Source organism: Triturus cristatus, chromosome 7, assembly GCF_964204655.1.
Source record: "Triturus cristatus chromosome 7, aTriCri1.1, whole genome shotgun sequence".
In the NCBI taxonomy this organism is placed as follows: domain Eukaryota; kingdom Metazoa; phylum Chordata; class Amphibia; order Caudata; family Salamandridae; genus Triturus; species Triturus cristatus.
This window is the reverse complement of record NC_140590.1, coordinates 541,561,731-541,580,132: the sequence shown is the minus strand read 5'-3', so window position 1 is coordinate 541,580,132 and position 18,402 is coordinate 541,561,731. Positions and strand designations below refer to the sequence as shown.

Here is an 18,402-nt window from a genome sequence, read left to right as displayed (position 1 = left end):
GGCGCTGGGAACCGGGGATCACTTGGTGCTACTACTTAACTCAACTTAGTTAGTATTTGATAGCTCACTGGATAGATCAGTACAGAGACATGGCCAGACAGGGGCTCTGTCAAATGAAGGGCAGGTGCAATTACATGAGCTAGGAGTGGTGGATCTATGGAGGGCCAAACACCCACAGTCCAAGGAATTTTCATTCTACTCTAATGCACATAAAACATATGCCAGGCTAGATTACTTCTTGGGAACACGAGAATTCCGTTCACTCCTGAAAGACATAGATATACACACAGCTACGCTGTCTGACCACGGGCGGTCGAGATCTCGCTGTGTCTCTCCCTGGCTATCCCTCCCTTCAAGTTCTGGCGCTTAAGGGACTCCATGTTGCATCGCAAAGATGTTATAAAGCAAATCCAACACTCACTTAAAGACTACCACACACACAATGATACCCCGAGACATCACCCGCGGTACTGTGGGAGACACTTAAAGCTGTTATACGAGGAGAACTCATTGCAATAGCTTGAGCAGACAATAAGATCCGCAGGAAAAAGAGAGAGGAGCTTACCAAAAGGACCTTAGAACTTGAACCCATACACCAGCGCACGGGTGCCCCTAGGGTCTGGCGCCAATTAACCAACACCCGCACTCAGCTGGCAGCGTTGGATACAGACAGGGCAGAATACGCTGCCCTTCGCCTGCACCACTCTTACTACATGGGGGTATACAAATGCGGCCGCCAATTGGCTAACACTCTGCGGGGCAAAAGACAAAATCAGGGTATTTCGGCGATTTATTCTACACAGGGGGATCTAGTTTCCGACGGTCCTGACATAGCGAAGGCTTTCAAGGAATTTTATGCGCACTTATATAACTACCAATCTCTAGACGCAGAGGCCGGATCTCAGTATTTCAGTGAGGCTAAAACCTCCACGCTCTTCCCAGAACAGGCGGAGTACCTTGACAAGGACATTCTCATTGAGGAGGTCATTTCGGCCATCGGGTTCTCCGCGGCTTTCTATAAGTCCTATTGTTCAATAATAGCACCCATTCTTACAAGCCTTTATAACTCCTTCTTTGAACCGGGGATGATCCCAGCTCAGATGCTCACGGGCTCTATAATAGTCTTGCTCAAACCGGGTAAAGACAAACTACGCTGCAGCTCTTATAGGACCATCTCTCTTTTGATTATAGACTTAAAATTATACACTAGCATTATAGCTCATAGGAGCAATAAATACCTCCCCTTTTTAGTGGACCCGGATCAAGCAGGCTTTATCCCCTGCAGACAGACTAGCGACAATACTAAACAAGCCCTACATATCAGAAAAGGTGCAAAGTCAAAATACACCTGAGCACACCCAAGTAGAGTCACTATAATCCAAAGGTTTTAGTCAGAACCTCAGCAATATGAATAGTAGTTTGGAGTGTCCTTTGTTTTCTCTTTTTTTTGTAATTGGATATAAAGAAGTTTCCCAATCAGGTCCTGTTGCAGATTATTTTATTCAACAAACAACAGCGCAGAGCAGCAGCAGCCGACGCGCGTTTCGCCCACCGGGCTTTTTCAAGGCTGCAGGAAAATATATATAAAATAATAATTGTACAGTCATCAAATATAATCAGTGAAAATCACCGCAGTGAATAAACACATAGAAACGCCCTTAGATATCACAAATCAAAATTACAAATAGATAAACACTTCTGTCATTGGTTACGTATTCTTCCGTCCACATAGATAACAGACAGACGTAGGAGACGCAACTCAAAACCTCTAATGACATGATTGGACAGGATAGCACATGATGATTGAGCCAAGGCTGAGCAAAAGACATTATTTCTGTTAGGATCAAAGAAACACCATCCTAGTTCTGATAAGACAAACAGCACGCTATGTCAGGTTAGCCCATCTTAATGCATGCATCTTAAAAACTGTAAGAGAGCCTATATGAGTCTCCTTTCAGTGTGATCAATATCACACATGACCAGATCTAGTCGAAACCTGATTGCATGTAAGTAATACAAGAACAGTTTTTTCTATAAGTCATCATGACACTCCAAAAAGTCAATGACATAACTCCAACAATATCAACTAGGGACTCTGGAAAGGAAGGACTTAAAATGAAATTTCTAAGACTGGAGAGGCTCAAAAAACAAGAGCTCTCAAGATGGTGGGACGCTACTGTCCTGCGTAAATACATTGAAAAACAACAAGTGCCAAGGGGACTGCGTATCCTGATTTTCCCATCCTTTGAGGATTTAAATGCAGGACACCTCAAGGAATGGGAAAAGCTTCTATTTAACTCATCGGTGGGGATGATGGACATCCTTATCAGAGATGCAGACTTGAAACGTGAAAAATTGTTGTTAGAAATCTCACTCTTGGAGAAAGAAATCCAAGATTTGAATCTACCTGAAGTGACAGGACGTAATTTGATCATACTCAAAGAAGAAATACACAAACATCAACTCTATTTAAAAGAGAAAAAGTCACAAAAAATCAAACGGGATGAGAGAGACTATCTAAGTGGGAGGGTCTACACTTTTGCGAAAAAGTTCGATAACATTAGAACGAGCGGACCATCAACATCTGTTGATAATAGACCCCAGAGACTAGAGACACCTGAAAATTCTGACACTTCTAGTATCAGTAGCATTACGAGTAGTGAATCACTTGGTGCTCAAGGCCCCCAATTATCCAACAATGCAGACCCCTTTTTTTTAGAATTGCAACGCTTCAGGAAGGGAAACAAACAAGCATTCCAAAAAGAGAGAAGCACACAAAAACCAGGAGGGGCAAATGTAGATCGAGATCCCGCAACAAAAGAAAGAATGGGAGTAACAACCAGATCGGGGGCCCGTACACAGCAAATGTAACTGATGAAGTGAATATAAGTGGCACTGATCAAATCAATGTTGTAAACCTGTCGAATCATGTTTTGACTAACAATGAAATAAAATTACTCAGCAAAGGATTGGGTTTTTGTCCGAGTTCTTTCCCCAACTTCACAACACTCCATGTGAGTTGTTTTAAACTTACTAGGAAACTCAAACTTCATAAATTTTTTCTAGACAAACATAATTGGTCGCCAGAGCCAGGGACTATTGAAAATCCTAACAATGTCCAAACCATCAGGGACATAAAGGATATACAACTCCTTTTATCTCTGGATGAACATGATACTCCTATGTCGATCGATAACATTACTAGTGAACTGAACTTGGACACATTTTCTGACTCAGACAGTGGTCTAAAAAATAAATCCAGGTTTACCCCCCACTTTCCAGGCCCCAATGCGATTGACATCTTCCAGGAACTTGTGTTTAGAGATCTGTATAAACTTGAGGATCGTTTCCTTTTGAGGAACATAAAGACCAAACAAAACATTACTAGTGATGAGAGAAAAGCCTTGAATTTGCTTGTTGGCGATGCCTCCCTTGTTATAAGAGAAGCCGACAAGGGAGGTAACGTCGTACTAATGAACAGGATTGACTATATTCAAGAGATTGATAGACAATTGGGAGACTACACCACCTATGTCAAAATGAGTAGTAACCCCATGAACATGACCATTACAAAAATTGAGACCAGTCTTAGACATTGGAAAGAATTGGGTTTAATTTCAGATACAGAATTCAAATATCTATTCAATTCCAAACCAACCAATCCGTGCATATACATCTTGCCGAAAATACACAAAGGTGGTGCCTTCCCACCAGGGAGACCGATCATCTCGGGCATTGATTCACCGACAGAAAAAATCTCTGAATACATCGATCTGTATCTACAACCTCATGTAATCAACTTACCATCTTACATTAAAGACTCACGGGATATTCTAAGCAAAATTGCTGATGTAGAATGGGCACCAAATCATTTTCTGGTTACTATGGATGTCTGCTCCTTGTATACCAGTATACCTTGTGATAGGGGCTTAACAGCTGTACAACATTTCCTAGACTGTCGACCCATCAATCTGTATGAACACACCACGATGCTGGTAGAAATGATTAAACTAGAGACAGACAACAATATTTTCACCCATAATGGTTGTTGGTTCCGCCAAGTACGAGGAGTGGCAATGGGAGCTAAATTTTCTCCATCTTTCGCAAACCTGTATATGGGTCTTTTTGAACATACCCACATTTGGAGGAATTGTCCTGATCATCTGGTTGAGAATATCCTATACTGGGGACGATTCATTGATGACATCATATTCTTCTGGGCGGGATCCAGCAGTGCCCTAGAGGAATTTTTTGTTTACATCAATGATAATGACTACAACCTATCATTTACCAAAAATCAGAGCACTGAGCAGGTCAATTTCCTGGATCTAACCATCAAAGTGAATGACAGTAGACTTGTCAGTCTACCCTATAGGAAAGCTACAGCATGCAATGCGATTTTGCACGCCAGTAGTGCACATCCATCCTCACAGATAAATTCTATTCCGCTTGGAGAAATGCTCCGTATCAAACGCAATTGTAGCGTTGAAACTTCCCTTGACAAAGAACTTAGCATTGTAGAGAAAAGATTTGAAATGAGAGGGTACCCCAGGAACATAATCAAATCAGCAAGACAGAAAGCCAACAAAGTCAGCAGAACAAACTTACTATCCATTATTACTAAAAAAAAGAGAAGAAGCTCGAAAGTATCAAAGAGTGCCTTTATCACTCCATATACTAGTCTGAGTTCAGATGTGTATAAGATTCTGAGAAAACATTGGCATCTTTTAACACATGATATCAGCCTACAGGGTGTGATTGGACCAAAACCGCAGATGATCCACCAACGAGGGCGAACATTGAGACAACAACTGTGCCCGAGTTTCATTCCTCCCGAACAGCAATCTACCTGGTTACCCGTTGCCCCTAATGGTTTTTTTAGGTGTGGTTTGTGTAATATATGTTGTTATGGACTTCACAAAATCAACACTTTTAAATATAACACTGAGAAAACTTATACCATCAGACGATTTATCAATTGCAACACCAAATGGGTTGTGTACTGTATCAAATGTGTGTGCACAAAAATATATATTGGAAGCACAATTAGACCTTTAAAGGAGAGGATTCAAGAACACATTCGTGCCATCAGAAACAACAATATACAATATCCTCTGGCAGTCCATTTCAATAGTGAACACACACCATTTGACCTACAGAAAGTTGGCTTCCATGGCATAGATGCATTAAGTCAGAATGTACGGGGTGGCGACATGACGTCGCAGTTACGCAAATTAGAGAGTACTTGGATCATCAGACTGAGGGCGGTGGAACACGGGTTAAATCGTGATAAAGAGCTGTGTGAATTTTTATGAATCAAGTTAAGACACCCATATGCCCTCTTACTGACATACGCACTATTCCTTATATCTGCTGATTTCTTCTTTCTCTAACATTGTAATGGCTGATTGGCATGTGATTACATGATCCCGTATCAGTATACCTTGGGCTCTTAGCCCTTCTTAACTCTTTTGTCCATCGACACTTTCATAATATTACCAAATCAACATTTGGAGTGAGTCCTTAATTTTCCAGTCCTCCGTTAGCTGTTACTGGTATTGGACAGGTTATCGGTACTTTTGCTTGTCTGATAAATAGATGCATGGTCAATATGTGCTTGTGACACCAAGGACATTCTTGACCTTGTACATACATTTTGTACTAATTGCTGATCACAATGAATAGGTGCACGACCTATGAGTTGTGTGCATTTTTTGACTATATTGTTACAAGTCTTTCCCCGCAGTGATTTAGTCATCAGGGGATTTTCTCAGCATGTTTATGCTCCTCACGTATTGTTTTCATACATGCCCATGAGAATTCAGGAGCTAGTTGCACATTTAATTCCAGTGGGTTGATACTCGCATCCAATATTCAGATAGAAATACCAACCATTGACGAGGGCAGCTAGTCTTTTTTTCATGTTTATTAGACTACTGTCACTTTTAATACATGATATGCCTCTTAATGGGCGATGCTCACAAGTAAATTACATTATGGCCAAAAGTTAAAACTCTAAAAGTATTAGTGAGGCAAAAGTACCTATTTGTACGAAATCGCGCTATACTGAATGGTACAACAATACCAAGTCCGCTTTCTATGACTGTTGAGTAAGATTTAAATAGACGGTTCTAATGGCACCCGCGTTTACAGACACGCCGAGTTGCCACGCGTCTTCGTTAGGACACTGCTGCGACATTCAGGTAAAGCCTAAACGAGATAATATCGATCTATTGCTCCGAAGAACTTAGCGCCGGATCCGAGTGTACATGCTCCATGCTATCACGCCCAATACATAGCCAGACACGCTCACGGGAGCACATTAGTTTTAACGATGTAGTTCGTCCTCTGTTTTTTAATACTTAGAATTTTCTAAGTTTACTTTTGGGCACTTTTAGTAAAACTATATTATTGATATTGTCTAATATAGGGCTTATCAAGGTCCTTTATTTTGGTTCCCGCACCTGAAGGGGTACCTTAATCACAACATGTGATGCGGCTCGATTACGTGTCCCAGGCTGCCTTTTAGAAACTCGACAAGAACATTAAAGTGGACACGGATCTAACAGGGTGAGAAACAGTTTTATTAATGACTCCTAAAACGCTTGTGAGTATAACCAAACTCACTTTTATATCCAGTTTCGGCTTCAACATTTGTTCCTTTTCTTATGTGTTCTTCTATCAGAATTAATCCAGATAGTGACGGATTCACAGCGCATGATTTTAATCAATTCAGGGGACGTTGGTATGATTTACTAGGTGAGAGAAATATTTGTAATGTAAAGTATCATTCACAAAGTTGTTCTATTGCACTATCGGTGTATTGGTGGTGGTATTTTCTGATATTGTTGGAGTTATGTCATTGACTTTTTGGAGTGTCATGATGACTTATAGAAAAAACTGTTCTTGTATTACTTACATGCAATCAGGTTTCGACTAGATCTGGTCATGTGTGATATTGATCACACTGAAAGGAGACTCATATAGGCTCTCTTACAGTTTTTAAGATGCATGCATTAAGATGGGCTAACCTGACATAGCGTGCTGTTTGTCTTATCAGAACTAGGATGGTGTTTCTTTGATCCTAACAGAAATAATGTCTTTTGCTCAGCCTTGGCTCAATCATCATGTGCTATCCTGTCCAATCATGTCATTAGAGGTTTTGAGTTGCGTCTCCTACGTCTGTCTGTTATCTATGTGGACGGAAGAATACGTAACCAATGACAGAAGTGTTTATCTATTTGTAATTTTGATTTGTGATATCTAAGGGCGTTTCTATGTGTTTATTCACTGCGGTGATTTTCACTGATTATATTTGATGACTGTACAATTATTATTTTATATATATTTTCCTGCAGCCTTGAAAAAGCCCGGTGGGCGAAACGCGCGTCGGCTGCTGCTGCTCTGCGCTGTTGTTTGTTGAATAAAATAATCTGCAACAGGACCTGATTGGGAAACTTCTTTATATCCAATTACAAAAAAAAGAGAAAACAAAGGTCACTCCAAACTACTATTCATATTGCTGAGGTTCTGACTAAAACCTTTGGATTATAGTGACTCTACTTGGGTGTGCTCAGGTGTATTTTGACTTTGTACGTTGCCTTGGGTCTCGTCCCATGGTTGTTTATACCCTGATGGGTGGGTATTGTTGACACCGTGACAGCACCTCTATATGCGATTCGAAATATATATGTACATTTGTGTGTTTTACTGTATTCGTGGATGTGCAGATCATATATGCAAAAACCCATGTCTTTTGTGATTGTATATCAGAAAAGGTGGGCAGGGCGCAAGGGTAATATATGCTCTTAGCGGTCAACGTAGAGAAAGCCTTTGACCAGGTCCACTGGCCAAGTTCTAAAACACTTTCGGTTCGGGGACAAATGTAGGACACACATTCTAAACTGCTATCAAGCCCCAACCGCGACAGTTCGTCTCAATGGTTACACTTCCACTCCCTTCCCAATTCATAGAGGCACCCAGCAGGGTAGTCATCAATCCCCGCTGCTTTTTGCTCTCTATATGGATCCAAATGGCCCAGAGGATCCGAGATCATCACAACATTACTGGAGGTGATAGGCACTCCATTAGCCTATACACGGATGGTGTTCTGGCATCTCTGGTGAATCCAGCTACTTCTATACCAGCCTTTATGGGGGAACTGGGAGCCTTTAGGTCGGCATCGGGGTTCCAAATAAACATGGATAAATCTCAAGCCCTTAATCTTTCTGTGCCTCAATGCACAGTAGATCACCTGGCCACCCGCTACCCTATCCAATGGGCCTCCGAGACAATTCCATACTTGTGGATCAATCTAGTCCCTACGGTCCAAGCAACAGTAGATAGTAACTATGAGGGGCTTTTTCAACAAATTTGGCATGATCTAGAAAGGTGAAAACACCTCCAAATCTCCTGGGTGGGACGGATAGCAGCCTGTAAGATGACGATCCTTCCTAAGATATTGTACCTCTTTCAGACCCTGCCCCTCTCCCCACCACAGGGCATGATTGCCAAACTCCAGTCAGAATTAGGGCATTTCATCTGGCAGGGACGGAAGCCACGCACAAAAAGATCCTTGAGTTACCTCCCACCCAAAGCCGGAGGCTTGGGTATCTCAGAAGCAGCTTTCAAAGCGGCGCCACTAAGATATCTAGTGGAGTGGAGCCACCCAGAGTCAAAGAAACTTTCGCTCTTTCAGGATAGAGCGATCGCGGGCACGTCCCTCTGGAAGATCCAGCTTCTTCTTAAAGCACAAAGGCCCCGAAATCTATATCTATCCCCGATAACCTGGACAACCATGACTGCCTGGGACCACACTAGCACCAAGATGGGTCTGACCACTTACCCATCCCCGTTGACACCCCTTTTCGAGAACTCGGACTTCACCCCAGGAACCACGGCGACAGGTTTCGCAACCTGTAAACTGTCGGTTTGCCGCTCCATGGGTCATTTCTTCAACCCAGAGGGCTTACTCTCCTTCCCCCAAATGCGCAAAGAATTTGGGCTCCCTGAATCCGAAATATTTCACTATTTACAACTTAGACACTGGATCACACACCCTTCAAACTGTGCCAATGCACAACGTCACATAACCCAATACGAGAAATTAGTCCTTACAAAATCGACAGACAAAGGCTTGATCTCCGATCTATATGCTATCTTACTTCCAACACAGATACACACATATCAAGCGGGACAGGCAAGATGGGAGGATGAGCTAGTACGGACCCTGAGCGCTAAAGACTGGGAAGGCATAGCTTATAGGGCCCGCCACACTGAACATAGTACTGCACTCACAGAGACGTTGACCAAAATCACGACACATTGGTACTACACACCGGTCAGGTTACATGAAATCAAACCCACGCAAAGCGAAAGAGGTTGGCGGGGATGCGGAGGGTCATTGATACATATATTGTGGGGCTGTCCTCAGATCCAACAATACTGGGCACAAGTCCTAGATGACATAGATAAACATCTAGACACACAGGTACAGCGATTCCCAGCCTATGTGTTACTAGGTTTCCCGAATCCATTAACATACCCCTTAAGATCCACCCGAGGGATGGTGACAAGGGAAGCTGCCCAAGCCATTTTAGCTCCCTGGGGCACTGCGCTTATCCCCACGCATACAAATTGGTTACAAAGGTTTTGGCACATACTGGGAATGGACAAGATTTCAATTTTATTGACAGGGAAGGGGGCAGGATTTGTGGAATTATGGGGCCCATTTGTGTCATTGCGTCTTTTGGAGGCCCCTCAGCCCGAGAAGCCTTTGGAACAATGAACAAATCAGCAACAGTACAATGATTCTTGATTTGCACGAGGGTGAGTGGGGAAGGGTGGTGGGGATTTGGGGGGCAGAGTTTTGAAGGGGTTTCCTTTATTTTTTTGTATTAATTTCAATTTCAGCACAAAATAACATTTTGTATCGCCCCCCTCTGGGGTCGTCTACCCTTGAAGACTAAAACCTGCTGCTGTAACCGTTGGATATTTTTGAAAATGCTAATAAAAGATTTAAACTATAAAAGTCTCATCCGCTTCAGACATCCAATGCCTCAAACTATGCATGCACATGATTCAAACCTGGATGGCCAATGCCTAGCTGAAGCTGAACTCAACCAGGGCAGAATCCCTTTTATTTATCAAGAACAACAAACAAGATACAGTATAAATCTGCCTCAATTACATGAACTTTGATGGTTTCAAACCCCTACACTCACCAAATGCCAAATCACTTGGATTCAACCATGGGCATCAAACTCTCCCTAAAGGAACTCATTACTTTAAAAAATGTAAATAGAAAAAAAGACATTCTGGTATGAGCGTCATCTTTCAAAGAAAGTCAAACTGTTTGTTCCAGAAAGCAACTTCAGAAATGGTGTCCATCTCTTGCATCTGGATTATGGTAATGCCCTACTCCATGGCCTCAACACCGACACCCCTTTGAGGTATCCTACAAGCCGCAGGACATCTCATCCAGGGCATAAAGAAATATGATCACATCACTCCCACCTTGATTGAATTCTGTTGACTCTCCTTATCCGCCTGCACCTTACCATCTTCAAAACTAGCTCCATCATTAACAAAACTATCCCAACCAGCACCTCTGACTTATCTTGCAGACAAGTTCACCATATCTGGTGGTTCTCCGCCACTTGGTTGGCAAAGGAAAAACCAAGAAACTAGGCCTTTTCCATCTATGCACCTAGGATCTGGAAACACATTCTCTGTAGACATCAGGTCTACCCCTACGCTGCTACAATTCAGGAAAGAGTTGAATACTCAACTCTTTAAAGAACACTACATCACAATGCATTAACTGTCCTCAATCCAGCTTGCTCTCCTATTACTCAATGACTTTAAGCTTGCTTTTTTGACTATGTGCAGAGCTCTGCTGCCTTTTGGCTAGGCTCACAATACAGAAGTACCATACATACATACATTTCAATCTTTGTAGCAAATGCTATACGCATAGGAGACCACAGATCCATTGTACAAAATTCACCTTTTCTGCATGCTCACCCTGTATTTTTCATCTTTTACCGAACCTTATATTTTTGCTGGTTTAGAATTTTGAAAACTTCACCCCTGTTAACCAGTGGTAAAGTGCATGTGCTGCCCCTCTAAACATGGTCTAATTGGCATATTCCTAATTAATATATTTAACATACATATACGACCCTAGTATATGGTACAAAATGCATGCCTGTAAGGTAAAAGTCACTAGAGGACGGCAGCACCAGAGAACTTGGTAAGGAAGCTGACCTCTGGATCAGCACCAGAGTGTCAACAGGAGTGGCCACAGGAAAAAAAATGGTTCAGATTCTCCTTCATAAAGGTAATACAGAGAAGTTCCAAAAACGGTTCCGAAATTGTTTAGAGGAGAAGAATTCCCAGACATCAATGTTATAACTGTCTCCATTCAGGGCACAAGAAGGATGATTCTGTATCTCCCAGGAAGCCACCCAGAGGTGGCTTGCAGGTCAGTCTACTTGTGGAGACTGGCCACTCCACAAAGGTGGCCAGTATAGCCCTGGAGAATGGTGGCCCCAGGAGGAGAGGATAGAGCAGGCCTTAGTATACATTAGTTGGGAAGTTAACCTAGAATGTAAGCTCATTATCTTGGAGGGTGGTAGCCATCCTTTACATGAGGTCAGAGTGAATGGGGTCCCTGTCACTGCTCTGCGGTAAACATGTGCCAGGCAGACTATAATGGTAGCAAGGCTGGTTTCCCCAGGACAGATCTGTAAGGTGACCCAGGCCCGTTGGCAGGACTTGTTCCGCCTTGTAGCCATGTTATCCTAGAATGGGAGGAGGTCCTTAATTAGAGGAGGGTCATTATCAATCCCTAGATGCCCATTGACTGCATCTGTTGCAATGAGCTTCTGTTAATGAAAAAAGAGACATGAGGTCAGTCGCCTAGGGCACCCCATTAACACAGATTTCTAGTTCTCCTCTCTACAAGTGGAAAGAATAGTTGCCCAGATGAAGATTAAAGGATAGGAAGTGGGTGCCATCCACAGTGGGAGGGCCAGTGGGTCAGGGCACAATAAGACTGACCTGCCTCAGGCATCCCCGTGCATGACACAGACCGAGTGTGTCACCCTTGAGGGGTACTGTGTATCTGTACTAGAATCCTGGATTGCCAGGCACCTGTTCAGTCCCAGGGTGCAGACCCTGAACTGACAGGCCATCTACAAGGTGTAATCCCTGAGATGGCGGAGGAAAGAGTCGAGGGAGGATGTATAGCACCCAAGGGTTTCCCCCCCCCCTCCACTCTGAGAAACCTAAGAAGAGAGACTTCAGGAGCAACTGGGGGAGTCCTTGGCAGCCCCACTGCTAGAAGGCTGGCATACCCAAGACGTTAGACTAGAGCCTCCACCTAGCAGTGGATAGCCAGAGTTCTGGTCCCTCACACTGTCAGCCGCTTCTGTTGGTTATCAGCCTTTTAGGCGGAACTTACCCTGGACTGGGGACAGAAGTCTGATCTAGGGTCAGAATGGGCCACACAACGTTGTTGGCCATGGCAGTACTTTTCCCCTAGTGGAACGCATCAGTGAGCTAGCTAGGTTTAGCTGTCTTCCAGGTGGGGTCTGCTGGTGAGCAGAAGTATTTCCTATGGCCAAAATTAGTGTGTGAGACATGTTGACAGAAGGGTACAGGTAAGTTCAGAGGGGCAGAGAAATGTGCCATCACAGAGGTGGCAACCTGGCTTATCGCCTGAGCAGGGAAGTCCATTGATGGATTGATTAGTATACTCTAGCTCTTGGCTGGGGTCAGCCTTTGAGGACATCCACATTTTCAGCATGGTCACACCGTATTTTTCGATTTTTATGGAGCCTATATTTTTGCTACTTTTAGAACTCTGTGCACTTTACCCTTGATAACATGAGGTAAAGTGCCTGTGCTCTCCCTTTAAATATGGTTGACATGGCATATTCCTAATTGGTAAATTTAACTTACATACAAGTCCCTAGTATTCAAATGCACCCAGGGCCTGTAAGTTAAACTTCAGAACTACCAGTGTAGCTTGACTGTAGCAGTGTAAAAACTGCAAGTTGACCTGTCAAAATAGACCCCTTTGCCAGGTCAAAACATCCTTTTAAAATATTAATAAATCATTCCACGTAGTCCTTGTAGTTTCCAAAGGCCGGTTGCATGTTATTTAAAAGTAGGACGTGTAGAAATGTAATGTTAACATGTCCTTTCAGTGACTAGTACCCAATAGCTATACTGTGGTAGGCCTAGCCATCCTATGTAAAAAAAAAAACAGTAGTACAGACCAACATCTTAAAACTGCATCCCGGGAATGGAACTAGCTAGAAGAATAAGTAAACAACTATTTTTATTCTAAATTAAATTCAATAGTGGCCTAAAACCTAGTACACCTAGACATTTCCTTGGGGCAGCAGAATATGACTAATACTAGCAAGAATATGTTATTGCAAGGGTGCTCATTTCTAAAAGACCAAGTAAATGTGAAGCATTGCTATTGAGACCGCTGCCTCAGCCATTCCTCGGTCTTAACACAAAAAAAAAACCTTTAACAAAATATATATATATTTACTAGGAGCACATTATATTAGATGAGACAGTAACATGACAATTCAGCTTTGTATTTGACTAGCTTCATTGTAATACAATTCAGAGACTAAGGCCAATTTCTGGAACTGCTGTACCAGAAAAGATTAACATTTTATTTTAAAGGTAATCTGAATTTACCTTAGTAGTCAAGTTAGGGATCTAAACTAGTGTAATAAAGAACAACAAACATTTATGTGCATTGTAATGAAAATGAGTTCAAGATGATCCACACATAATGTCTATGTGGCCAGAGTTGAAACAGGAACTGCAGAAACATAGCAAGCCTATTTTCTGGGACAATCGAACAAGTTATATATCAATCTTTCCACCTAACGTTCTTTGGTGTAATCTATATAAAAGCTTAGAAGAGTCAGATATACTAAGAAAAGATTTGGTAAAAGTTACTGCAAATTGCGCACTGACTTTTACTAAATCCATTCTGTTTTATGCGAACTGACCTCTTTACTAATAAGTCGGTTCGCCAAAACCCAATTAGTAGTGTGGCTCAATTAAGCCTACCTCATGAATATCAATGAGATAGGTCACAAACTTTGACACACTATAAGTCTCAGCCATCAAAGGGCTGGTGGCCTGCTAAGGTCAGCAGACCACAATGTCTGCAATTGCTTTAAATAAAGCATTGTTTTGTTAAATGCAACCCATTTTCCATATAGTAAAACTATGTGTGGTGTGTTTTAAAAAAACCTGAGAACTGTAACTGGCTTATAAGATTCTATTAAAAAAATTCTCAAATGGGAAGGGATCCCAGGTGGACTTTTTCCTGTTTGCGATTGGCTTACCATCCCATTTGCCTAGTAGGTAAAGCATGAATGTTTTGTAGACGGATTTTGGTCACAAAATATTAATATATACCATTCCAAATTGCTATTTGAAAAAAAATTCCCTGACCAAGCCCCTTTCAAATACTGATGTTGGTATTTGATTGCAAACCCAAATTGTGATTCAGGTAATATGTTACTGAATCGCAATTTGGGTTTCTTACTTGCCAAAATGCCTCTTTGAGGTCTCAAATGGCCCTATTCCGCAAATCGGACCTTATGCGAATACAAAAAAGCTTTGTATATCTAGCCCTTTGACTCTCTTAGGGTCCAGTTAATGGAGTCTCACTTCCTTCTTAGACGGATGAGGTGGAGGAAAGAACACAAGAATGGTGACATGAAATAGAGTGAGCACTTTCGGCAGAAAGGAAGCTCGGGTACTCGACACCAACTTATCTGGGAACAATGTTGTATAAGGTGGGATGACAGAAAGAGCCTGCTGCTCTGTCACATGCACAGCCAATGTTATGTCGATGAGAAAGATCATTTTCAACATCAGAAGCCTTAATGGATAACTGTGCAGCGGCTTAAATTGGGTACACATCAAAAAAGTGAGAACTAAATTCACGACCCACTGTTGCAGTACAAAGAGTTTTGTTAGGAACAAGTGTCGCAAAAGTCGCATCACAACAGGTGATTTAAACATAGAAGGCTGATCCGGCAACCACAAAAAAGATGAAAGAACCGACAAATAGCCTTTAACAATGCCCAAAGCAAAGCTTTGCTGGGCCAGAGGCAAAACTATCAAAAACAATAATGGTCACTTGGCTTGCAGTGCATCAATTTGGGGAATCCTGCACAAAGCCACAAACCTGTTCTAAAGGCTGGCATGCACCAATTTCGCAAAGAGATGCCTCACCGCCAAACTGTAATCAACGACCTCAGGAGGAAGGTGAAATGCTGCTCAATCCCCATGCATGGACATGCAGACTACACAGGGATGGGTACAAGACCCTGCCCTGCTGCTGAGACAGAAGATCTTTCCAAAGTGGCAGCTTGAGCAGAGGACAGATACGCATGCCCATGATTTCAGGGTACCATACATTCCTGGCCCAAACCAGTGCCACTAGGATGACTTGGGCCTGGTTGTTTCTGATCTTCTTCAGAACTCATGGCAGGAGAGGAAGAGGCAATAAGGCATACAGGAGCACTAAGCTCCACTCTAGGCCGAATAAGTCTATGCAAGGGTGTCTTCTTACGCACTCCTGCATGCAAAAGTGCTGATACTGTGTGTTCTGGGGGTGGTGGTGAAAAGATCGAGCCAGGCTGTAGCTGCCATTTCTGATCTGCTAAGATTTAGCGTTTGAATATGTCTGTCTTAAATTTAGAGATCACATCAGGGGGTTCACCACCAGGGAAATCCCCTGGCGGTCCAGCCATTTCCAGAAGCGTAACGTCTTCTGGTACAGGGCCCAATACCCCAGCCCACATTGCTTGTTGCAGTATCCCATGGCAGTAGCGTTGTCCGTGAGCACCTGCACCAGCGTTCTTCTGATGGTGAGCAGGTAGTCTTTCAACGCCAAGCAAATCACCTTCAACTTCAACAAACTGATGTGGAGTCGAGCTTCTGCCGGAGACCAGAGGTCAACTCTCCCAGATGGCCTCCCCACAGGCACCATAGGCATACTTCACGAGTGTCTGTAAAGACATCTGATAGCGACAGTCCCTACATAGCTTGAACCCGATTACCTTAGGATGTGATATTTCCATTACATATTGGTAATGTTTTTTGCTACAAAGGGTCTAGAAAGACGAAGGAGTAGCAAAGGATCTGCATCTTTAGGCACGGAAAGAAAGTAACTAACATCAGGGTGCGTAGGTGGCGTTATATGCAGCCCCGCTCGTCATTTCTGGAGAGGAACGACGTTAGCGTGGAGCCGCACTATGCCACCTGCCAACACACAGGAGTGCTGCTTTAAAGTTTCTGGATTCAGTCTGATACCTGGGGAATATTCACTAGTAAGGAATAATTTACTGTAAGATGTATCCATCAGAAATAACTGTACTGTTAATGTATCAATGATGGTTTTTAACGATGATCAATCTGTGAACGTCTGCTATCATCCATTTCATTTTTTTTAGCAGTGTTATGAAACTGTAAAAACATCTTACCTTATTTCAGTTGAAGCAATGTTTATTTAAAAAAAACTTGCTACTTACATCCAGAAAATAATAGAGAGAAAAAAACTTTTTAAATAGGTTAACCAAGGTAAGTCAACATTCGCTTTAAAATAAATCACTCTTGAGTGACTTCCAAACTCAATTATTCCTTTAAGTGTAAAAGTGGTGAAAAGGAAATCTAAATGTTCTTTCCATATTCATAACATTTGTTGCTTTCATGCAGTGTGCAAGCTGTGTGGAGGATGCTTCAGAGCGCTAATAAAAAACATGATCACAAATCTCATAATTCATGTCAGACATACGTTTTGATGTATTTCTGACACCAAGTTGATTATTTTGAATTACAAATGCTTCTAAAAACAATCTATTCATTCGTTAATGAATGCTTCAACATTGCCTGGTAGGTATATCCACAGGCATGAGTGTGCCTGCCCAGATATGTTTTTGTGTAGAGAGCTTTGAAATTGGCACATACCTTGCAATTAGTAACAATCTTACTTTAGGGTGTGATGTATAGGTTACAAAAAATAATGTGTGTATGGCTTTTCACAGGAAGGGTGAGGAGTGACAGGATGATATTGGCCACAATTGCCTAGGGTAGCAAACACTCCATGGATGACATGTAGAGGCCATCTCGCTTCGAAGTTGCATATAAAAAACAGACAAACAGTGATAGAGAAGGGTACAAACTCATTTAGTCCAGATTCAAAAGTTTAACAAACAATCATATTTCAAACAATTAGGATAGTTCTACTATGGAACCTGAACACCCTTATGCTAAAGCACCAGGATACCCTTGTAGGTGATGGCATGCTTAACAAATACACATAGCATAACGAGTGCCATGGTTCATATGCACTCTCCATACCAGTCAACTCGTCTGCTTTGTCTACGGGTATAGTAAAGATAGATACCACAATACACTTGAAGTCTTATAGCCTTTCCTATCAAATGGTTAGTATGCATATTAGAATTCAGTTTTACTGATCAGACCTACTCTATCCCAGTGACCTTCTTACAGGTTGAAATTATTTTTTTGTAAAATGTTTCATAACTGGTATTGGACTCTGCTCCGGCTGCGTATAGCTGATCTTCTGTCTCACTGTATGTGCTAGAGTTGCGGAGACAGTGCATACCATCTTGCTTATATTCTGTGGGGCTGCACTACATTATGCCGTTTTTGGGCAACACCCTAATGACTTGCATTACTTGACAATATGGTCGTCCCTAAAAACAGATATAGGTGGCTAGCAACTGCACTGGCAGAAGCAAAAACTTAAAATATAGGACACCCTCTCTTCTGGATTCATAAAAAATGGCTGATAGTTGACTGTGAACGCATCACAATCAAGACCAATGACCAGGCGGGTATCTTCATTCAGATGTGGGAACCATGCCTAAACCCTTACTTGTGACGTCTTAACTGGTATATAGCAGGCCTGCCTAGTTTAATGAATTGTCTTCTAATAGCTTCTGCACTCTTTGTCCTCTGATCCCTCATTGGCAGAAATCAGTCCTTAATATTGGGGTCCTGGGTAGGTCAAGTTGTGTCAGGATTTGCCCTGCTTAGTGGGATTGGGGTGTTGGATTACAGGAGGACCTCACTCTGGAGTAGATTACTTGTGGAAGGCATTTGTATATCAGCTCAGGAGGTGCCAGTTTGATGTGGGTTGGGTGACAGGATCTCTCAGCTTTTTGATTAATAATATAGTTGGATGTATGCAGTTGACAACCCATATTAATCTTCTGCAGTTCCTTTGTTTATGTGAGTGCAATGATAGTGCTATGGTGCCCGTTTTCATAATTGTTTTTCGCAGATTCTTATAGATTGGGAGGATATAATTAATATGTCCAT

At 42.3% G+C, this 18,402-nt stretch overlaps 1 protein-coding gene across 4 annotated transcripts in view; it reads right to left on the bottom strand.

The window, feature by feature from the left end:
* The window catches only part of FBF1 (Fas binding factor 1), a 612,463-nt gene that overhangs the window by 439,942 nt on the left and 154,119 nt on the right, over positions 1–18,402 (bottom strand). The gene's annotated exons all lie outside the window — the stretch shown is intronic.